Here is a 25,484-nt window from a genome sequence, read left to right as displayed (position 1 = left end):
ACAACTCTGCCTCTCACCACAAGTCGTGGTGGCTCTTCAGGTCGCATGGGTGCTAAGCCTTGCATAGCCTGGGCATTTTTACAGATCGATAAAGATGACCAAACTCGTGTTATCTGTAACATTTGTCAGCAAAAGCTAAGTAGAGGCCAAAAAATACATAGTTTGAGTACTTCATGCATGAACCGGCACATGGACATGAAGCATAAGTTGCAGTGGGAAGCTCAGTGTGCTACAATGCGGCCTAGCCGGCCGGGCCAACCGCCGTCTGCCATATCTTGTGCATCCGCGGCCTCTTCATCCTCTGTGACTGGGGGGACAGCAGTCACACCTGTTTTGGGGCGCAGACCTGCCACCTCTTTACCCGCAACAGCCAGCGTGATTGGCAGGTCATCATTTTCTTTGGAGGTGGTAACACCAGCTGGTGTTGAGCGCTGTCCGACATCGATAGCACCACCTTTGGATTTTCAGTTTGCAACCTGATGGAGGTCAGTATAGATGGACTAATAGAGAAAGTCCCACACACTGCTAGAAGGCCAATTATTTTTTCAGAGCTAGATGCAGACAAAAATTATTTTTAGTTTGCAACCTGATGGAGGTCAGTATAGATGGACTAATAGAGAAAGTCCCACACACTGCTAGAAGGCCAAATATTTTTTCAGAGCTAGATGCAGATATAAATTATTTTTAATTTGCAACCTGATGGAGGTCAGTATAGATGGACTAATAGAGAAAGTCCCACACACTGCTAGAAGCCCAAATATTTTTTCAGAGCTAGATGCAGAAAAAAATTATATTCAGTTTGCAACCTGATGGAGGTCAGTATAGATGGACAAATAGAACAAGTCCCACACACAGCTAGAAGGCCAAATATTTTTTCACAGGTAGATGCAGATAAAAATAATTTTTAATTTGCAGCCTGATGGAGGTCAGTATAGATGGACTAATAGAGAAAGTCCCACACACTGCTAGAAGGCCAAATATTTTTTCAGAGCTAGATGCAGATAAAAATTATTTTTAATTTGCAACCTGATGGAGGTCAGTATAGATGGACTAATAGAGAAAGTCCCACACACTGCTAGAAGGCCAAATATTTTTTCAGAATTGGATGCAGAAAAAAATTATATTCAGTTTGCAACCTGATGGAGGTCAGTATAGATGGACTAATAGAACAAGTCCCACACACAGCTAGAAGCCCAAATATTTTTTCAGAGGTAGATGGAGAAAAAAATTATATTCAGTTTGCAACCTGATGGAGGTCTGAATAGATGGATTCATAGAACAAGTCCCACACACAGCTAGAAGCCCAAATATTTTTTCAGAGGTAGATGCAGAAAAAATTATATTCAGTTTGCAACCTGATGGAGGTCTGTTTAGATGGATTAATAGAACAAGTCCCACACACAGCTAGAAGCCCAATATTTTTTCAGAGGTAGATGCAGAAAAAAAATATATTCAGTTTGCAACCTGATGGAGATCAGTATAGATGGACTAATAGAGAAATTCCCACACACTGCTAGAAGGCCAAATATTTTTTCAGAGCTAGATGCAGACAAAAAAATATTTTTAATTTGCAACCTGATGGAGGTCAGTATAGATGGACTAATAGAGAAAGTCCCACACACTGCTAGAAGGCCAAATATTTTTTCAGAGCTAGATGCAGATATAAATTATTTTTAATTTGCAACCTGATGGAGGTCAGTATAGATGGACTAATAGAGAAAGTCCCACACACTGCTAGAAGGCCAAATATTTTTTCAGAGCTAGATGCAGAAAAAAATTATATTCAGTTTGCAAACTGATGGAGGTCAGTAGAGATGGACTAATAGAACAAGTCCCACACACAGCTAGAAGCCCAAATATTTTTTCAGAGCTAGATGCAGATAAAAATTATTTTTAAGTTGCAACCTGATGGAGGTCAGTATAGATGGACTAATAGAGAAAGTCCCACACACTGCTAGAAGGCCAAATATTTTTTCAGAGCTAGATGCAGACAAAAAATTATTTTGAATTTGCAGCGTGATGGAGGTCAGTATAGATGGACTAATAGAACAAGTCCCACACACTGCTAGTAGGCCAATTATTTTTTCAGAGCTAGATGCAGAAAAAAATTATATTCAGTTTGCAACCTGATGGAGTTCAGTATAGATGGACTAATAGAACAAGTCCCACACACTGCTAGAAGCCCAAATATTTTTTCAGAGCCAGATGCAGAAAAAAATTATATTCAATTTGCAACCTGATGGAGGTCAGTATAGATGGACTAATAGAATGATGCTATGCCCAAAAGATTTTACTTCACTAGGTGCAGTAAAAAAATTGGTATTCTATACACAGATGGTATATCTTGCAACACAGATAGGCTACTCCACTGACTAACACACTCTGCAATAGGCCAAAAAGGATTAGCTTTGCTAGATTCAGCCAAATGCTGTGAAAAAAACTTGCACAGCACTGGCACAGACCTGCCTGGCTAAAACTGATAGGAACTGATGTAACCTAGTCCTGAAAAGGACTGCAATTACAATTAGTCTTTACTCCCACAATCTATCTATTTAAGAGCACAGACCGGCCTGATAAAAGTCGTAGGAAATGCTGTAACCTAGTCCTTAAAAGGACTGCAATCACAACTATTCCCTACTCCCAAGCTATCTGTAGATTTGTGCGAAAATTGGCTTGAAATTAACAAGGTATAGTGCACACAGCAACAGCGGTGCCGTCTAACACGCAGCTGCAGCAGTGAGAAAATGGTGGCGACGGGGAAAATGGCTTGGTCTTATAGGGCAAGGACATGTGACATACACTGCCAATGACACATGCCCTTGCTTGTGTGAAGAAAAGCACTGCTGATAGGCTGACAGATTGCACCTCCCCACTGTAAATGCGGGAAAGAGAAAAAAAAATGGAGATCTTCATTATTCCTGCAGAGATCCATCCCCTGCCCCTCCCCCCACCCCGCTGTACACTCAAACTGCGTATTAACATTAATTTTCATCATTACTGAGAAAAAATCCAGTTATGATTTTGGTGCACGAACAGTTATCGAACATAACCTCGAGCAGCCGAATTTTTCTCAAATCGTTCGTGTTCGCCGAACGGCTCGAACACCGCCCAAAACAGCTCGAATTTGAGATTGGCGAACAGTTCGAGTCGAACAACGCTCATCTCTATTCATAACTCTTCAGCATTGTGTGGTTCGATACCTAAGCATATTAGCTTCAGTACAGACTGTTCCCGCTTGGCCAAGGCAGTGCTGCAGTGCTTCCAGCTTGCGACTGACTGATGTAGTCATTTAGGAGATGAAGGCTAAAGAGGAGGAGGAGGTGCAGGAGCTGTTGAATGTGGGGGCAACCCTGATTTACCCAGGGCCTGCAATCCTCGTCGTCGGGAGGACGTGCTCCGTCCCAAGGTCCGACTGGGTCCTGGCTTCCACTATATTAACCCAGTGTGCCGTCAGCAAAATGTACCGTCCCTGCCCACAAGCACTTGTCCATGTGTCTGTGGTTAGGTGGACTTTCCCAGTAACTGTGTTGTCGAGGGCACAGCTAATGTTGTGGGACACGCACTCGTGTATTGTGGGGACAGCACACCGAGAGAAATAGTGGAGGCTGGGGACCAAGTACCGAGGGACGGCCGTCGCCATCAGGTTGCGGAAAGCTTCCATCTCCACGAGCCAAAAAGGCAACATGTCGAGTGCAAGCATTCGCGAAATGTAAGAATTTAGTAGTGTGGCCTGAGGGGTGTTGGCTGCATATTTTCGCTTGCGTTCCAAGAGCTGGGGTAGGGACAACTGAACGCAGTGCTGGGACAAAGACGTGGACATGGTTGCTGATGGTGTTAGTTGAGAGTGTGCCACAACACGTGCAAGTTGGGAGACATCTTGGCATGTGCCATGGACAGGGGATTGGCTTGCATGCACAACAACAGAAGAAACAGTGGTGTCAGCCCCATAAACTGTTTCTTGACCCTGGGGTTATGACCACTAAGTCGGGTGCTTTGCTGTCATGTGCCTGATCATGCTGGTGGTGGTCAGGCTGATAGTTGCTACTCCTGCAGACCCTGGTCTGGCAGGTGGTCAAAATGGCCTTTTTGGAGTTATTTGCAGAGTCTTTAAAAAACAACCAGACTCGGGAAGACCTAATAGTTGCACTGACAACTTCCGCAGTGCTGGCATTACGGGAAACATTTTCGCACCTTGTGTCTGCGGCCAACATACTGCTTCTTCCTGCATCTTGTGGTGATACACCTGCCTCCCCCTGCGTGCTGCTGTACTTGCTCTGCTTGTCTCCCTGCCAGGTTGGGTCAGTTACTATATCATCCACAACCTGGTCTTCCACTTTCGCACCCTGGTCCTCCTCCTGACTTTCTGGCAATTGTGTCTCATCATCGTCCACCTCTTGTGACACTTTCCCACCGTTGCCTTTGTTTGACCGTGGCTGCTCAAATATTTCGGCATCACTACATGGGATCTCCTCTTGCACCGCTTCAAGTGGATAGGGCGAGAGGCCCGAATCTATAAATGGAGAAGTGAACAGCTCTTCTGAGTGTCCAAGTGTGGGATCAGTTGTCTCTGGTCACTCGGCATGGTGGGAGGAAGGAGGATCAGGGTGAGGAATATGCGGTCCAGACTCACGGCTACTGAGACTTGACCGTGTGGAAAACAGGGTGGTGGTGGCAAAGTGACTGGAAGCATTATCTGCTGTCCAACCAATAACCTTTGGACACTGCTCTGGCTTTACGAGTGGTGTTCCGCGGCCCCCTAGTAATTAGGACAGGAAGGTCGAGCGACAAATTGTGGGTGTTTGTTGTTGCACAATTTCAGCCTTCCCACGGGCACGGCCTCGGCCTCTCCATGCACCATCATCATCACGTCAACTTCCCCTTCCCTTGCCACGCCACTTGCCCATTTTAAATAGAGGACAATATTTTCCACGTTCACTAGAAATGTCTGAATTTGAAACGCAGTTATATGTGATAAGTCTGACAGAGAACCATGGTTTTAAATAGCAGGCCTGTAGTTTTCTAAAACTATTCTTCACAGAGACCTAGTGTGAATAGTTTGACCAACACACTGCAACAAAATGAAAATGGAAGCCAGAAATGGCTGATTTTAGAATGCAATTACTGTATATGTGATTTGTCTGACAGAGAACAATGGTTTTAAATAGTAGGCCTTTAGTTTACTAATGCTATTCTTCATAGAGAACTAGTGTGAACAGCTTGACCGACACAATCCACCAAAATGGAAATGGAGGCCAATATTTTCCATGTTCAGTTCAAATTTCTGGATTTTTTTCACTGACATATGGAAAAGATCTGGCTGTATTCTGCAGTGCTAACAAGAAATTGAGCAGAAAAATGGTGTACTCTGGATTGCTTTTTAATTAAATAACAAGGATTAAGATAAAAAAAAATAGCCCTGGCCCCTCATACCTGAGGCTATATCTACAAATATTTGTCATAGCAAGATCAGTCAGAAGTTGAATATGCAATGGACCCTCTTGTGCTGTATCATGCACTGAAGTCTGTCAGATACCCTGCCTGCCTGCCTAACTCCTGCTATCACCTACACCACTGAAAATATGCAGCTGGATTAGTCCTCAGAAAAGACTTAGTTCAGATGGATATATATATATATATATATATATATATATATATATATATATATTTGTTGTGGAATACCTGTACTAACTATGAAGAAGAAAATCTCTCCCTGACTCAGCAGCAGCTCTCCCTACTCTGCCTGTATCTGGGGTAGACTGTGACGAGCATAGCGGAGCCTGGTCTTATGTAGACTTGATGACGCTGTGCGATCAGTCAATCACTGTAATGCCCACAAGCAACATGGCAACGGCATTACAGTGCATGGCAAGCAATCCCTGCATGTTCTTTGGCGCTCTCAAGAGTGCCAAACATGCAGGGTGGGGACCCGAGTCCCCATCCGAGCAGCCCGGAAATACTCGCCGAGCTCGTCGAGCACCATGATGCTCTGGTGAGTACCGAGTAGTGGTGAGCACATTCGCTCATCACTAATCAAAACTGCTGTTTGCATATGACATAGAATAAGCTGTGACTGCTCTATACATCACATAGGATAAGCTGAGACTGATGAGTACATCACATAGGAGACATTGAAACTGCTGTACACATCCCATAAGATACACTGAAGCTGTGTACATACACCACATAGGATAAACTGTGACTGCTGTCTAAAACACATAAGATAGACTGAGACTGCTGTATATCAATAACATTGGAGACACTGAGACTGATGTTTCTGTCACATATGATACACTGACACTTCTGCATATACATCAAATAGGATACACTGAAACTTTGCTGTATAATCACATAAAATACATTGAGATTGTAGTATATACATCACATAGGATACACTGAAACTGCTTTATATATCATATAAAAGACATTGAGACTGTGATGTGTATACATCATTAATAATATAGAAAAAAGCCACATATTAGCTACCAAAAGATGGGCGGATAGCCAGCCACTAGGCGAGCATCCGTCCATGCGCACGCTGAAAACATCATATCAGAAAAAAGGAGAAAAGCTCAGCATATCATTGCAAAAGATATTTTATTAAAAATGTATAGAAAAATGAGTATAAGAACCAGACAAATTGTGAGTAAAGAATGACTTATAGGGAACACACTAATACTCAAATGTAAGCACTCAATATCAGTTAGCCCTTTAATAGAATTACACGCTAGTCCAAGGCAAAGTATCAATCATAAATAGTGGAAGCCATTAATGTGCTATATAAAATGTAATATAAGCAAACTACTTACATCAAATAGAATAGTACTCTTATTATAACAGAGCAAGACATTGCCATATGTCAACGGGGTGCACCAACATCAATCTGATATCAGGACATAAGAGTATAGTAATAAGAAGTATGTTACCTGTGGAAAACTCTCACAAACAGAGTGGAGAGGAGGGAGAGAGAAATAAAGGGTAGTGATACACGGAGCCGATGCGCGTTTCGCGGAAAAAACACTTTCTCATGTAGGATATACTCTATCTTCTGAATACACTACATAGCATATACTGAGACTGTTGTATACATCACATAGGATACACTGCTTCATATATCACAAAGGCAGGAGCGGGAAAACTACGCCCATATAGAACATGCTGACATTGGCCAGCATCAGACATAATCCAGTGATGTATATGACTCAGCAGCATTCAGCAGTGAATGCTGTGTGCACACACTCTCTGGAAATCTTAAAGGCACAGTGCCCCAAGCACTGCAACTGACCAGGAATCTCTACAGTTCAGAAGCTCCCTACCCTTAAATTACATAAAGAGGAAGAGACTCAAAAATGTCACCTTAGAAATGGTGGAGGAGGATGAAAGATAGAAAGAAGATGTTTTACTACGTTGACCTATAGTATTTACAAAGGAAAATCCATTGACAGATGACAAGATCAGAGATATCATACATTTTCCATTAAATGTCTCCTGCTTCAATCAACAACTGCACCTTAACCCCTTACCAACATATGACATACTGGCACGTGATATGCCAGCTCCATGACTTTGATGTGGGCTCGCCTGCTGAGCCTGCATCTTTTCCCACACATGACTGTTGATTTAATCAGCCGCTATGTGCATCTAACAGCTGTTAAAAAGTTAAATCCCACTGTCAATGGCATTTAACACGTGCCACCAAAACAATTGTGAATTTGAACTTTTTTTGGAATTTCACTGCACTTGGATTTTTTCCACACTTTCCAGTGCATCACAAGATAGAAATAAATGGTGTCATTAAAAGTACAGCTTGTCCCACAAAAAACAAGCTACCATACGGCTTTATTGATGGAAAAATATAAAAGCTATGGCTCTTGGAAGAAGGAGAGGAAAAAACAAAAACGAAAAAATGGTAAATGACCATGGCGTGAGGTGTCTAAAAGTACTTACAGTGGTGGCCAAAAGTATTGGAACCCCTGCAATTCTGTCAGATAATACTCAGCTTCTTCCTAAAACTGATTGCAATCACAAATTCTTTGGTATTATTATCTTCATTTAATTTGTCTTCAATGAAAAAACACAAAAAGAATTGTCCTAAAGCCAAATTGGATATAATTCCACACCAAACCTAAAAAATGAGGTGGACTAAAGTATTGGCACTGTTTGAAAAATCATGTGATGCTTCTCTAATTCGTGTAATTAACAGCACCTGTAACTTACCTGTGGCACATAACAGGTGTTGGCAATAACTAAATCACACTTGCAGCCAGTTAACATGGATTAAAGTTGACTCAACCTCTGTCCTGTGTCCTTGTGTGTACCAAATTGAGCATGGAGAAAAGAAAGAAGACCAAAGAACTGTCTGAGGATTTGAGAAACCAAATTGTGAGGAAGCATGAGCAATCTCAAGGCTACAAGTCCATCTCCAAAGACCTGAATGTTCCTGTGTCTTCTGTGCGCAGTGTCATCAAGAAGTTTAAAGCCCATGGCACTGTGGCCAACCTCCCTAGATGTGGATGGAAAAGAAAAATTGACGAGAGATTTCAACGCAAGATTGTGCGGATTGTGGATAAAGAACCTTGACTAACATCCAAACAAGTTGCCCTGCAGTCCGAGGGTACATCAGTGTCAACATGTACTATCCGTCGGCGTCTGAATGAAAAGGGACTGTATGGTTGGATACCCAGGATGACCCCACTTCTTACCCCGAGACATAAAAAAGCCAGGCTGGAGTTTGCCAAAACTTACCTGAGAAAGCCTAAATTTTTTGGAAGAATGTTCTCTGGTCAGATAAGACAAAAGTAGAGCTTTTGGGGAAAAAGCATCAACATAGAGTGTACAGGAAAAAAAAATAGGCATTCAAAGAAAAGAACACGGTCCCTACAGTCAAACATGGCGGAGGTTCCCTGATGTTTTGGGGTTGTTTGCTGCCTCTGGCACTGGACTGCTTGATCGTTTGCATGGCATTATGAAGTCTGAAGACTACCAACAAATTTTGCAGCATAATGTAGGGCCCAGTGTGAGAAAGCTGGGTCTCCCTCAGAGGTCATGGGTCTTCCAGCAGGACAATGACCCAAAACACACTTCCAAAAGCACTATAAAATGGTTTGAGAGAAAGAACTGGAGACTTCTAAGGTGACCAGCAATGAGTCCAGACCTGAATCCCATAGAACACCTGTGGAGAGATCTCAAAATGGCAGTTTGGAGAAGGCACCCTTCAAATATCAGGGACCTGGAGCAGTTTGCCAAAGAAGAATGGTCTAAAATTCCAGCAGAGCATTGTGAGAAACTCATTGATGGCTACCGGAAGCGGTTGTTCGCAGTTATTTTGTCTAAAGGTTGTGCAACCAAGTATTAGGCTGAGGGTGCCAATACTTTTGTCTGGCCCATTTTTGGAGTTTTGTGTGAAATGATCAATGATTTGATTTTTGCTTCATTCTCTTTTGTGTTTTTTCCTTGCAAGCAAATTAAATGAAGATAATAATACCAAAGAATTTGTGATTGCAATCATTTTCAGGAAGAAACTGAGTTTTATCTGACAGAATTGCAGGGGTGCCAAAACTTTTGGCCACCACTGTACCTACACAAATCATTGAATCCATATGGAAAACACCTCCAAATCCTGCAGGAATTAAGTGATGTGGTAGCCCATTAATTCTTATATTTAATTATTTCTTAATGAAAGAGTCTATTCAACAGAACTGACAGAAAGCAAATGTGGTGTCAATATTCAAAAAGGGGTAAAAAAAAACTGATTCCGCAAACTATAGACTTGTAAGTTTAATGTCTACTATTGGCAAAATCTTAGAGTTTTTAAGAGATGCTATCCTGGAGCTTTTTAATTAAAATAATGGTATAGCACAACATGAATTTAAGAGAGATTTGTCCAGTCAAACTAATCCAGTGAGCTTCTATGAGAAGCTAAGTTCCAGACTGGACCAGGGACATTGAACATTTCAAAGGTGCTGTATAAAGTACCAGATAAAAATTTGGTGCATAAAATTAGAAAAATGTTTCTAAAGGAAGAAATATGCAATTAAGACAACAACTGGCTAGAAAACAGAGGGTGGTAATTAATGGAGTGATAGTGTCACAGTTAACAGTGGGGTACCACAGGGGTCAGTATTGGGCCCTCTTAGATTTTAATATATCTTTAATTGACCTTGCAGAGGATGCAGCATAAAAGTTGATTATTTGCAGATGATACTAAGCTTTGAAAAGTAACGGAGAAAAGGATAGAGCAATATTAACCCTACAATGCATATCGTGGGACTTTTAGGCCCCGGTGCATACTTTTTTGCTATTATCTGCAAGAATTTTGAGGTATTCCTCAAGTATGTCATTTTTGGTAATATCCAGTTGTTCATATAATTTTTTTGATAGGCATTTTGGTGTAACAATGCTTTTTTGGGGAAAACCACATCTGTACGCAACAGGGGCCTTTTAGTTCCCCTGCTATTTTTATCATGTACTCAGCAGTGTTTGTGTCTCAAGTTACTTTATTTGTAGTCAGGGTTGCTGGTGGAGGGGCCACGGGGTGGATCATGCCATGTGAGGATGTCATGTGGTTTTGGGAGGGAGTGCTAAGGCCTAGAAGGAAGACGTATCGCTTCTGCAAAAAATAAGTCCTGGAAAAATATCTCAAAAAGAGGAACTTTATGCATACATTGGACTTTTACTACTGGCAGGGAGTCAAAAATCGTATGATTTTCAAATCAGAGAATTATCTCTGGACCCACTTTCTGATCCACACTATAAAGCCACAATGGCAGTAGACAAATATGAGGAAATTAGAAGAAACATTCGATTTGATGATAAGCGAACTCGTGCAGCGAGGTTCCAAGCAGACAAATTAGCCCCTATCAGTTATATCTGGAACATATTTATCAAAAATTACACCAAACTTTACAATCCTAGTACTAATGTTACAGTAGATGAGCAACTTGTACCCTTCAGAGGAAGTTGCAAGTTCATACAATACATGCCCAGTAAACCAGCCAAGTATGAAATAAAAATCTTCTGGATGTGTGATTCTGCAAATTATTATGGCATAAATCTACTGTGGCAAAGAAGTTGATGCACTAGTTCAGAAAGATCTAGGGTCTGAGATTGTGAAAACACTTGCTGTACTTGTAATATACAATTCAGGTAGAAACATTACCATGGAAAATTATTTTACCAATGTTGCACTGGGCAATTTTCTGCTTGAAAAAGCTGTTACACTTGTTGGTACTATGAAGCCATACCGACGAGAAATTCCTCAAGCAATGAAGCACAATCCACAGCGAGCACTTTATGAGAGTGTCTTTGGTTTCAACAACAAAGCAACACTGGTATCTTACAAAGCGAAGAAGGAGAAATCCGTTATATTACTCAGTACCATGCATTATGATTGCAGTATTGACAGCAATGACAGGAAATTGAAACCAGAAATAATCCTGTATTACAATAAAACTAAATGAGGTGTAGACAAAATGGATGAAATGGTGGGTGACTATTCATGCAAGAGGCAAACAAGACGTTGGCCTGTAGTAATTTTATCAAATATGCTTGATGTAGCAGCCCTGAATTCATTCATTATTTATACAGAAACTCATCCAGAAATCCATGCAAGGAGGAAGGACAGGAGATGCCTATTCTTGAAGGACCTTTGCCATGAACTTGTAATGCCTCACATGATGGAGTGAAGCAACATGAAATGCTTGCCAAAGATAACTAAACAAGCAATGAAACGGTGTGGCGTACAGTTTCAGGATATTCCAGGACCAGGAGAAAGAAAACGAAAGCGTTGTTTCATTTGTCCAAGAAACAGAGAGGAAAACTGAGCAATATTGTACTACTTGTGAGGAAAATGTCTGTAAAGAACATTCTTCAGAAAAGATAACATGTGAAAATTGTTTGGAAGACCAATAAAATTGAAAAGAATAAGTTAGAAAAGAGACGTAGCTGCAGCTAGTTTACTCTAGATGTATATTCCTTTGTCACGATACTAGTGGATACAACTGGACACCAGTAGATAGGTCAAAGAGACTGCAGACACAAGGGTTAAACAAGCGATATTGTATTGATGATTTGAATGCAATACAGCATAGAAGTTCAGACGAGTCTTTAGCCAATCCAACAGACAATAGCAGCAGAGCTTACACTCGGCAATATAGCATGCAAAGTCACTGAGCAATAAGAGCACCAAGATGTCCGGCACTGACAGACTCTCTTGCAGAGCAGAGGAACACAAGCTGGCGGGAGTTCTTAAATAACCGCAGGTGTAGTCAGGTCGGAGATTTCTGAAGTAGGGTGTTAGCAATCACTCGGTCACCAGGCGGGGATCTAGACGTGCAGGTCGGCAGAGGACTCTGCCGTTAGGAAAGGACCAACAGGGATCGTAAGTCCAGGCTTGAGACTGCAGAGGAACAAGGTCCAAAACATAATACACAAGCAAGGAAACAGAACAGGTGCTGACTTTATATATAGCTTTGGCAGGAAGCAAGATGGCCGATTTGAAACATAAAGATCCATTTTAACTAAGGGCAAATGAAACAGCAGGTTCCAGGCCTAGATCCTGACATCCTTTGTGTGTTTTTCATATCTTTGTTTGAAATCTGTGGGAAATAATAGCTCATCTAGTTTTTGGCTATGGTTATATTCTAAATAAATTTCTAATAAGTAGAATTAATGCTGATAAATTTGATCCACTAAGCCATACATTAAAACAATATGCTGTTCATACTAAACTAAATATCTTGAGTGTATCTATTGAAAGTCACAAATGTGCATTAGGTGATACTACACTTGAAATTTTTTTTATCAAAATTTAAGCTCATCAGTAAATGGTGAAAGACACTTTTGTATCAAGGTCAACAAAACAGCCTTTTCTTCTATTATAACAAATTTTAATGATCACGACACGTGAATTATGCTTTCATATATATCGTATACAATACATTGGATTGGATTATGTTCTCTCAATGTATAAACTAAGACTCAAGGTCAGAAGAGCTTTGTGTTCATTCAAGCCACCGATTTCTAAGCTTTTGACTTCACTGTAAAATGCAGTAAACCATAAAAATCATATAACAATATTCAGACTCCTGAAATTTTCCATTGGAAAATGATCCATTATTACTGCATTTCCAATACACTAGGAAATATCCATAATCAAAGTTAGCTACGGGGAGTTACAATGTGGGCAATTGCCCTAGTCTCTATTTCCTGGAACAGTATGCCATACCATCAACAGTTTCAACAGACAGAAAGACATTTATTCTGAGCAGATCGTATGATAAGCTGTGATTCTGTTGTAATTTAAATTGTAGCACTATGCTAGATATTCAGGCATTATTATTTGGATAATAAAACCACTAGATATAACCTTTCACTTTCTTATCAGTACCCCCACCCCCTCCACTTACTCAGTTTCAACTTGGATAAATGATTTTTATACAACCATACTATGTGTGTGTGGTTAAGAACACTAATGGCCAAAATCAAAATAAAAAAAAAACTGAAGATCACTTCCTATAATTAAATATGACAGAGGTCATTGCACACAATGGTTCCTTATTGTACAGGTTTATTTACATTATTCCCAACATAACAGTAAAAACACATGAAATCATAACAAAAATGCCTTCAAACAGCCTTTTTATCATTCTGAGCTGAACTCAAGTTTCATTCTCTGGCACTTCTTCTGGGGTGAAAGAAGTGAAGCATAAAGGAGTCAAACTTAGGTTGATGTCTATTTTACTTTTTGTGCAGAAAATTGGGATCCAAGTTCTTTACCTTTAATATTCATCCTTGTATCATTAATTTTGGACTCATGTGGCCACATGTATAAACACAGCATCAATGGAACCCAGAAAACAACAACTATTTTAACTTTATATGATGAGGTGCTAGAATGTGCAAAGGCAAATTCACATCTACAGTAAAAAGATAATTAGTAGTGATGAGTGAGCATGCTTGTAACTGTTCAGTACTCGTCTGAGCATCTCAGTGTTCGAGATGCTTGGTGCTAGGCAAGTATTTCCTGAAAGCTGGGGCGGAAGCTCGAATCCCCATCCCACATGTTTGGCGCTGTTTTGACAGCAAGATAACATGTGGGGATTCCCTGCCCGTCACTGTAATGCTGCAGCCATGTTGATGGTGGAACTATAGTGATTGTCTGGCCACATAGGGTCATCTGGTCTATATAAGACCCAGTGACCCTATGCTCATCACAATCTACCCTTCAGAATGGCAGAGTAGGGAGAGCTGCAGCTGAGTGAGGTAGAGATTTGGTGGTTCATTTAGTCAGGTATTCCACAGCAATATACAAATAAACTAACAGTCCTTCTAAGGACTAATTATGATGCATATCAATCCTGGTGATAGCAGGAGTTAGGCAGCCATAGTTTGTGGAGAGTGTATACAACAGAATAGGGTACATTGTTTGTTCTGTCTGCTGCTGTTAATGATATCCATAGTCCTAGATATCAGGGCTAATATTGTTTTAGCTCTTAATCCTGATTATTTGGTTGAAAAGCAATATAATACACCATTTTACAGCTGCATTTGCTTGTTAGCAGCATACAGCCAGATTTGTTTGATTTTAATAGCATTGATGTATTGTGGAAGCAGAGAAACTTGTCCATCATCTCAGGTGTTCCTTTATTACTGTGGTAATAATCCTGACATTTTTGGGGATATGACAAATATTATACTTTATTGCCAGTTGTGTGTTGTTCAAACCTATTCACACTTGGTCGCTGACCAATACCATGCTATTAGGCTCCACCTAAAACCGTGGTCATCAGACGTGATCCGATATTACTGCGGTAATAATACAGACATTTTTGGAAGTGTGACAAATATTATACTCCATTTAAAATGGGCAAGGGACGGGGAAGTGAATGTGATTGTGATGGTGCAAGAAGAGGCCAAGGCCATGGGCAAGCTGAAATTGTGCTTGCTGAGGGAGCACAACAAGCTCCTACATCATGTCGCCCTACCTTCCTGTCCCACTTTGTAGGGGGCCACGGAACTCCACTCTTAAAGCCAGAGCAGTGTGAAAAGGTTGTTGGCTGAATAGCAGATAATCCTTGCAGTCAGTTTGCCACCACCATCAACCTGTCTTCCACACGATCCAGTCTCAGTAGCCGTGACCTCATATTCCTCACCCTGATCCTCCTTCCTCACACCATGCTGAGTGCCCGGAGACAAGTGATCCCACACTGGGACACTTCGAAGAGAAGTTCACTTTTCCATGTATAGATTCGGGCCTTTCACCCGGCCGACTTCAAGCAGGGCAAGAGGAGATCTCAGGTAGTGATGCCCAAATATTTGAGCAGCCACATTCACATGAGGGCGACGATGGGAAAGTGCAATTACTGTCACAAGAGGTGGATGATGATGATGATGAGACAAAATTGTCAGCAAGTCAGGAGGAGGCCCAGGGTGCGTACGTGGAAGATGAGTTGGTGGACGATGAAGTCACTGACCCAACCTGGCTAGGTGAAATGCAAAGCAAGGACAGCAGCACAGAGGGGGAGGGAGGCATAGCACCACAACAGGCAGGAATAAGCAGTGGGGTGGCCACAGACAAAAGGCGTGCAACTGTTCCCCAGAACACCAACACGAGGGAAGTTGTCAGTCCAACTATAAGGTCTTCCCGAGTCTGGCTCTTTATTAAAGACTGCCAAATTAACCCCAAAAAGGCCATTTGCAAAATCTGCCATACCAGAATCAAAACTACTGGCACCAAAACTACCAACTTGACCAGCATTCTCAGGCACATGATAGCAAAGCACCCGACTAGTTGGGCCTAATGCCAGAGTCCAGAAACAGCGTCTGCGGGTGACATCACTGCCTGTTCCAGTGTTGTGTGTGCACTCCAGTCCCCTGTCCATGGTGCAGGCGAAGATGTCTCTCGCCCTGCCCCTGTAATTGCACACTTGCAATCACCACCATCAGCAACCACATCCATGTCCTTGTCCCAGCACATTGTTCAGTTGTCCCTCCTCCAGTCCTTTGAAGGCAAGCACAAATATGCAGCCAATGCCCCCCAGGCCACAACACTAAACTGCCACATTTCTCAAATACTTGCACTTGAAATGTTGCCTTTTAGGTTCCGTGGAGACGGAATCTTTCCGCAACCTCATGGCGCAGCCGTCCCTCGGTACTTGGTCCCCAGCCTTCACTATTTCTCCCGGTGTGCTGTACATTTCACTGATGGCACACTGGGTTAATATAATGGAAGCCGGGACCCAGTCAGACTTTGGGATGGAACATGTCCTCCCGACGCCAAGGATTGCGGGCCCTCGGTAAATCAGGGTTGACCCCACATTCTACAGCTCCTGCATCTCCTCCTCCTCTTCAGCGTTCATCTCCTAAATGACCACATCAGTCGGAAACTTGAAGCACTGCAGCACTGCATCAGCCAAGCGTCAGCAGACTGTGCTGAAGTTAATATACTTAGGTGACAAACCGCACACCGCTGCAGAATTGTTGAAAGTTATAATAGAGCAGGCAGCTCTGTAGCTGTCACCGCTGAACTTACACCCAAGCATGGTCATGTGGGACAATGGCTAGAACCTGGTGGCGGCTCTGAGGCTTGGCAACCATGCCTGGCCCATGTGCTCAACCTAGTCGTTCAGCGGTTTCTCAAAATCTGCCTGAGCTGCTTGTGAAAGTATGCCACATGTGTGTCCATTTCAGAAAGTTAGCAGCGTTTGCAGCTTCCAGCTTACAGACTGGTGTGCGATGTCAGGAGCTATACAGGGAGATGTTACACAGTCCAGCCTCATCTCATCTCAACACCGATTGGGTGATAATGAGGAGGAGGAGGAAAAGGAGGAGGAATAGGAGCTAGTTTCCTGTGCTACAGACGGTACTACCCACATAAAAGTCATACCGTCTGTTCAGCATTGATGGCCTGCGGAAAGGGAGAATGAGGAGGACGACCAGAAGGAGGATGATGAGGAGGGCCAGGAAGAGGAGGAGGACCAGGAGGAGAAGGAGGAGGAGAGCATGGACAGTTACCCTCTTGGTAAGGACAGGGAAGTCTTTACTGTTGGCAGTGTGGCACACATGGCTGCATTTTGGGCAACAGTAATTATTGGTTGGTCACACTTCTAGACCCACGCTATAAGGAGAATTTTCTATCTCTCCTTCCAGTGGTGGAGAGGTCTAAAAAATGTGACAGTACAAGAAGGCCCTTGTTGAAGAATTCCTATCTAAAAAACACTGGCGGCAGAGGTCACAGTTTGTGAGCAAAGGCAAGGGAGACACAAATATGATGCAGCAGAAGCAGGGGAACACTGTCAAAGGTCTAGGACAGTTTTCTTAGACCCTCCCAGTGTCCAGGCCTTGATGCGCAGAGTACTCTGACAAGGAGGGAAAAGAAGAAACTGAAAGAGTACCTTGCCGACCGTACCAATGTCCTCCGTGATTCCTCTGTGCCTTATATCTATTGGGGATCCAAGCTGGACATGTGGCATGAACTGGCTCGCTACACATTGGAGGTCCTGGGCTGCCCTGCTGCTAGCATTATGCCAGAATGGGTTTTAGTGCCGCCAGGGGATTAAAGCTGATAGGCACATCCGCCTGTCAATTGAAAATGCTGAGAGGCTGACTCTTATCAAAATGAACAAGTGCTGTATTGGGCTCGACTTCTCAATACCACCGGATGAAAGCAGCGGAACATAAAGTCAAATCCAGTGTTTCTTTTGCGGGGGTCTATTCCCATGCACCTCTTCACACCCAGACATGGGTATGGGCTTCCTGGCTTTGCCTATTTTATGTCACCCTCCTCCTTTTCCTCATTTTCCAATACCATATCAACAGGGTGACCATCATGGAACACCCCCAAAGTTTTTTTAAGGGTGTTTATGATGCCAGTAGGAAATATTTTTCAATGCCTATCTCTAATATTCTGTACGTTTTACAGAGTGTTCATGTATACCCACCAGGGGTAAATGTTTTTCAGCCTATGCACTTAGTGCATGGGCATTACCAGTATAGTAGACCCACTCCATAATAAAGGGAACAATTTTTTTTACTGAGGCCCTATGTCTCTTCAAAGGGGTATTGGCGTGCATTCAAATTTTTTACAGCCGTGCCACTCACTGCATATGCAATAGCAGTATAGGAGACCCATCCTTTTAAATGGGAACATTTTTTTTTCTGAGGCCCTCCTCTACGTCTCTTCAAAGGGGTATTTTTAGCGTGTCCTAATTCTTGGCAGCCCTTGCAGTCACTGCATATGCAATAACAGTATAGGAGACCCACTCCTTCATAATGGTAACAACAAAGCATAGTCGGCTGTTGGCCCTCTAACAATAGTGAGGGACGACTGCTGGCCCTCTAACAATAGTAAGGGCCACCTGATGGCCTTGTAAAAATAGGCTTTGTGACTTTCACAGTCCCTCTTTCATAAATGAAACAGGATGTGTCTGATCATGTCTCACACACCACATGGCCAGATCAGGTAGTAAAATGTTAAAATTACATTTACTGATGAATGTATTTATCACAGTTGAATGCGATGCAAAAGAGCAAAAATGCATCAAAAACGTTATGTGTGAACATAGCCGAAGGTATGGAGGAACATTTTTGTTGTTGGTAATTTATTTTGCATTATATACAAGTCATTACCCTGGAAAGAATGTTCCTTAACATTTTTTCCAGAAAAAATTTGGCTTTGATTTTGTATATTTAATTGTCAGTCCGTAAAAGTGGCGTAATACTCTGACAACATTGGTCACAGCAGTCAGAGATGCTTCCAGGGGGTCTTCTCCATGCTGTTCCCATGTCATTTGAGCAACTGTTTCCATCAATTTGACCAATGTTTAGATCTCCAGGCCTTTGGGTGGGCCACCGGAAAAATGCTCGAGTTTCCCTTTGATTTACATTGGTCTCGTTACCCGGGTCGAGCACCATAGCACTACGATTTGCTCGACCAGAGCAACGAGCACCCGAGCATTTTAGTGGTCACCCATCACAAATAATTTGCTAGATAGTAAAAATAAGTGGATCAATCAGTGGAGAATTGACTTCGAGTCAAATTTCCTGATTATCACAGGCCCCAAAATGTTGCCATTCTAGGAGGGGCCATGAAAATAAAAGTGTGCCCCACACCATTTCACACACTGCTGAAGTGTCATATAACAGGCTAATGACATTAGGCACAGTCACAAGGGCTTCTCAATAATGCCCTAAAGCTATCACAACACATGGTGCTGCGCAGCCAATCATGTGGACTATCACTATCAGTATTAAAGATGGAAGCAGGGCAAATAGTGCCATTTTATTCTTTAATGTGTAGTTTTAAGAGGTCACGGTGCACAATGAATTCCATATAGGCACAGAAAAAGGGCAAAATTGGATTGTGTTGTATTATTGAGCTGTTAAGCACATTGAAAATGGGTGTGGTAGTCAATCTGTGAATAATATTCAAAAGATTTAAGTGAGATGTATCTGCATAGTTAGTGTGACCATGAATTCATTAACTTATTATATCCTCAGTAACAGTACAGCACTTTAATAACAGCATTTATTTATAAGCTTCATAAGCTGCAATTGCAAAATAGGGCATTTTAACCCTTTCCCCTTAGCCTGTTTTCACCTTCCTGACCAGGCAAATTTTACAATTCTGACTGGTGTCACTGGTAATACTGTAAATCTTGAACATTTCAACATATCCCAGTGGTTCTGAGATTCTTTTTTCAGGAAACATTATACTTTATGTTAGTGGTAAATTTAGGTCAATATTTTTAGCGTTTATTTGTGAAAATATCAGAATTTTGGCAAACTTTTTGCAATATTCTAGTTTTGTTAATTTTGGACTTAAATCAGATAGTTATATCACACAAAATAGTCAATAAATAAAATTTACCACATGTCCACTTTACATCAGCATTATTTTTGAAACATTTTTTTTCTAGGAAGTTAGAAGACTTAACATTTTATCAATATTTCCACATTTTTCCAAGAAAATTTACAAAATCAATTTTTTTAGGGACCACATCACTTTTGAAGTGAGGGACCTATATAACAGAAAATACCCAAAAGTTACACCATTTTAAAAACTGCACCCCTCAAAGTGCTCAAAACCACATCCAAGAAGATTATTAACCGTTCAGGTGCTTCACAGGAATTAAAGCAATGTGGAAGGAAAAAATGAACATTTAGCTTTATCACACAAAAATGTTGGTTTAGCCCCAAATTTTGCATTTTTACAATGTAAAAGGAGAAAATGGACTGTACAGTTTGTTGTGCAATTTTTCCTGAGTATGCTGATACCTCATATGTGGTGAAAAACTACTGTCTGTGGGCAATGCAGGGCTTGGAAGGGAAGGAGCACCATTTGACTTTTGGAGCGCAAATTTTTCTGGAATCGATAGCAAACACCATGTCCTGTTTCAGAGCCTTTAATGTGCCTAAGCAGTGAAAAAACCCCACAAGTGATGAACCCATTTTGGAAACTACACCCCTCATCGAATTTATCTAGATGTGTGGTGAGCACCTTGAACACACAGGTGCTTCACCGAATTTTACAAAGTTGAGCGGTGAAAATGAAAAAATAAATTTTTCCTGCAAAAATGTTGTATTTCCTCAAATTTTTCATTTTCACAAGGGTAACAGGAGAAAATGGACTGTAAAAATTGTTGTACAATTTCTCTTGAGTACACTGATACCCCATATGTTGAGGAAAACCACAGTTTATGCACATGGCAGGGCTAGGAAGGAAAGGAGCACCAACTGACTTTTGGAACTTAATTTTGACTGAAATAGATTATTGGCGCCATGTCACATTTGAAGTGCCTCTGACATACTGAACAGCAGAAAACCCCACAAGTGACCGCATTTTGGAAAATATACCTCTTGAGAATTTCATCTACAGTGGGGAAAAAAGTATTTAGTCAGCCACCAATTGTGCAAGTTCTCCCACTTAAAAATATGAGAGAGGCCTGTAATTGACATCATAGGTAGACCTCAACTATGAGAGACAAAATAAGTAAACATATCCTGAAAATCACAATGTCTGATTTGCAAAGAAATTTTTTTCAATTTTTGGTAGAAAATAAGTATTTGGTCTATTACAAAAGTTCAACTCAATACTTTGCTATATACCCTTTGTTGGTAATGACAGAGGTCAAACATTTTCTGCAAGTCTTCACAAGGTTGGCACACACTGTGTGTAACAATAGGCTGAGTAAATTGAAAATGACAATTTTTTCCACAAAAATGTTGCTTTGGCCCCAAGTTATTATTTTTCAAAAGGGATAATAGGATAAAATGAATGGCACAATTTGTGATGCAATTTCTCCTGAGTACGCTAATATACCATTTGTGGACAAAAACTACTTTTGAGGCACGGTGCAAAGATGATAATGGAAGACGCGCCATATTAGAGGGCAGATTTTGCTGGAATGGTTTGAGGGTGCCATGTTACATTGGTTCAACCCCGGAAGTGCAAGAACAGCAGAATCTTCTATAAATGACCCTTTTTTACAAAATATGCCCCCCAGTGAATTGATTTAGGGGTATAGGGAGCATGTTGACACTATATGTGCCTCACAAAAATTTATACCATTGGGTAGTGAAGAAAAAATAATTACTTTTTTTACCACAAAAATGTTTCTTTAGCCTCAAATGTTATATTTTCAAATGAGGAAATGGATAAAAATTGAACCAAAATTTGCCACACAGTTTCTGCTGAACATGGCACTGTGCCATTGGTGGCTGGACAGTACTGCTTAGCCACACAGTGTGACTTTGCAGAGAAGAAGCGTTATTTTACTCTTGGAGAACAAATTATCATAGAATAGTTTGCAGCTCCATATATAGAGAACCTAAGTGCCAAAGAAGCAGAACCCCTCCTCAAGTGATCCCATTTTGGAAATTAAAGCCTCTGCACATTTATCTACAGATGTAGTTATAGTTTTAAATTCATTGATGTTTTCCAGAAACAAGCAGCACTGTATGTTGCTGAATGAAATTGCAAATCTGCCATTGTTGTGTTTCTACATTGTAGTACCCAGTACATTGTAGTGCCCATACATTATGTCAAGCTGGTGCTTCTGGAGACATGCACCTTGTAAATTAAGTGGGCTGGACGAAGAATTTCAGTGCAGAAAATGCTTCGGATGTGGTGGGTCCCCGGAGACATCATAGAGATAAAGTGTGGTATATCTCTCTTCTGTCTACAGTCATCTTGTATTTGATGTATAGATTAATCTTATCTGTTCAATATTTGTCTTTATGTCAGAATTATTGTTATTCATACAAGTGTATTTTTAACTAGCCTAATGAAAACCAGTATATCATTAGGCCAGTAGTAAATACACTTGTATGAATATGTCTGATGTTAATATCCAGACCACACTTGGAATACTGTGCTCAGTTATGGGCCCCAATATATAGAAAGGATATAAATGAGCTTGAAAAGGTACAAAGGAGGGCAACAAAATTAATAAGGGGAATGGGGGGACTGCAAAACCCAGAGAGGTTGGCAAAACTAGGACTATTCAGCCTGGAAAAGAGAAGGTTGAGGGGGGACATAATAAATGTGTACAAATATGTTAGGGGACAGTATAGAGACCTTGCCCGGGATTTGTTCAAAAGGAGGGATATTACGGTAACAAGAGGGCATTCACTAAGACTGGAATAGAAAAGGTTTCAGCACCAGCATAGGAAGGGGTTCTTTACGGTAAGAGCAGTGAGAATATGGAATTCACTGAGTGAGGAGACGGTAATGTCGGATTCACTAAACCAGTTCAAGCGGGGACTGGATGCATTTCTAGATACCAGGCAGATTTCTGCATATACTTAAAAATAGAATAAAATAGTAGCTTGATACAGGGATTTATTCTGACTGCTGGTTTCAGAGTCGGGAGGGAATTTTTCCTCAGGTGAAGATTGGCTAAATCATTTGGGGTTTTTGCCCTCCTCTGGATCAACTTTAGCAATTACAGAACTAACAGGTCGAACTTGATGGACGCAAGTCTTTATTCGGCTTTACTAACTATGTACAAGGTGTATATGTCTAAACATACCCATGGATTATTAGTGATATTATGTTAATTTGATATTGAGTACAGACCTCTCTATACCTTATCCGGGTTTACCCACCTTGTGTATTGTTTGTGGCGGCTTGTCTCAATTTTTATGTTATGCTTTTATCTTTCTGTAGCTATGTGATTATTGCTTCATGGCCACTTAATCAGGATAGTTTTTGTCGTATATATATTTCCATCTAAATCTCCAAATAACGTGATTCAGATGAAACCCTTGATGAATCCATTCACTGTATTTAATCAGCAGATTTACTCTGGACTTTGGCCTCTGTTCGGGGTTAAAACCTGAAGAAATGAACTGGAATGTAAATTGGTGTGCATGCATCATGTAAAAGCATAATCAAGCATGGCAGTTAAACAGAAAAAAACAAAGACAAAAACGCAATACACAAATACCCTGCAATAAAGAAATAAACCACAATAGTGCATCAAAATAATATAGGGTACTTAGTTAACATAATTTTGATCAAAATATGCAAAAGCCATCCCACCTCGTCACAATGACCCTATTTGGGACTGTCCTAACTAATATTTAAAACCTTACCGTTTGTCTCCCTTATATGCACTTTTTTCAGTTTTAGTGTGCACAAGTGCATATAAGGGTGTGGCCTGCCCATTCCTTGAGCTGGAAAGTTTATTCATCTTACTTCCCAGGTCTGTGTGTCCACTAGCTGGGCTTAGTCTCTCAGCCCTTATCCACATGCATTTCATTAGACAAACAGTAAGGTTTTACATATTAGTTAGGACTGTCCCAAATAGGGTCACCGTGACAAGGTGGGAAGGATTTTGCATTATTTTGATCAAAATTATGTTAACTAAGTACCCTATATTATTTTACTGCACTATTGTGGTTTACTCATGTATTGCAGGGTATTTGTGTATTGTGTTTTTGTCTTTGTTTTTTTCTCTGTTCAGGGTTGTCCTTCTTTTCAGGGGTGCACAAGTTGTGGTTGACCGTGGTTTTATGCATGATTAAAAGTGGGACACCACTGGATCATAGCCAGACAGAGTCCACAGTGTCTCCATCTGCCTCATTATGGGGAAACTTCTGCCGGGGGTTCCATCTGAATAAAGTATTTCAGAAATTTACAGGAAAATCCCAGTGTAAGCGCTCAGCACAGAGCGTAGGATAAATGTGAGACGAGCTTTACTGTAATCTTTGTGAGGCAATATGATCAAATTTACAGCAGGTCAAGAATTGCTTTTTTATATACCATTCCTCATGTAGTATTTATTTTTGCAGGACTAGTTGACATTTTTATTGGTACCATTTTCGGGTACATAACATTTTTTATCACTTTCTGGTCTGATTTTTAGTAGGCAGAGTGAACAAAAGCCTACAATTTATTAATTGTTTTGTTGCTTTTTTATTAAATGCCATTCACCTTGTGGTAAAATTGATAAGATAGCTTTATTCTTCATGCCAGTATAATTACAGTGATACCACATTTATATAATTTTTTATGTTGTGCTGTTTTCACATGATAAAAACTATTTAATAGGAAAAAGAATGTTTTTTGCCTCGCTTTATTCTGAGAGCTATAGCTTTTTTTTCCCCGCTGCTGGAGCTGTATGGAGTCTTGTTTTTGCGGGACAAGATAGTATTTTCAGAAATACCATTTTTATTTACATTCATCTTATTAAACTCGTTTTATTCCACTATTATTGGTGGTGTGATGAAAAAACAAAGTTTTTTGCCACTTTTTTTTACTGTGTTCACTAAAGGGGTTAACTAGTGTGATAGTTTTATAGATCAAGGCGTTCTGGACATGGCGATACCAAACATGTGTACTTTTGTGTTTTATTTTTTATTTTAAATAAAGATTTGTATTTATGTGTATTATTGTTTTTTTTCATTTTTTTATTATTTAGTGATTTTTTTAAAATATATTCTGCAATTTTGCTTTAAATTTTTTAATTTTTGACTTAGTTCCTTTATGGGAATTTAACTTTTATTACTTTGAGCACTGGAATAAGGCATTGCGATGCACCAGCATTGAAATGCATTATATCTATCATTGTTACACTGACAGAAGCCTCTTAGACCATTCTCTGGGCATGGTCTAAACAGGCTAGCATAGTTGGCAGAGTCAGAAGCCGTCATGACCATCTTGGGTTGCCATGACAACCATCGTGCTCTCGCGATGATGTCTAGGTGGCGCCGATCGTGCTGGAGAGGAAGCCTGCTCCCTCTCCCAGCCTCCTAAATTTTGCGATGGATATTGATTACGGGCATTTAGGGAGTTAAACAGCCAGGGGTGGTGGGGGAACTGCTCTGGCTGTGTGAGCTGGGGCTTGGTTATCACAGAAGCCGAGCTCCGAGTGGCAATCGCCCGAGCGCAGCTCCTGTGCCACGCACGATCGTCATGACGCATCTATTCATCATTAGTCGGGAACCCCTACCTGACCATTATGTACAGGCACATCGAATGTCGT

This window comes from Phyllobates terribilis, unplaced genomic scaffold (genome assembly GCF_046119375.1).
Source record: "Phyllobates terribilis strain yellow unplaced genomic scaffold, ASM4611937v1 Scaffold_5__5_contigs__length_657084704, whole genome shotgun sequence".
Lineage (NCBI taxonomy): Eukaryota > Metazoa > Chordata > Amphibia > Anura > Dendrobatidae > Phyllobates > Phyllobates terribilis.
This window is presented reverse-complemented; position numbering follows the sequence as displayed.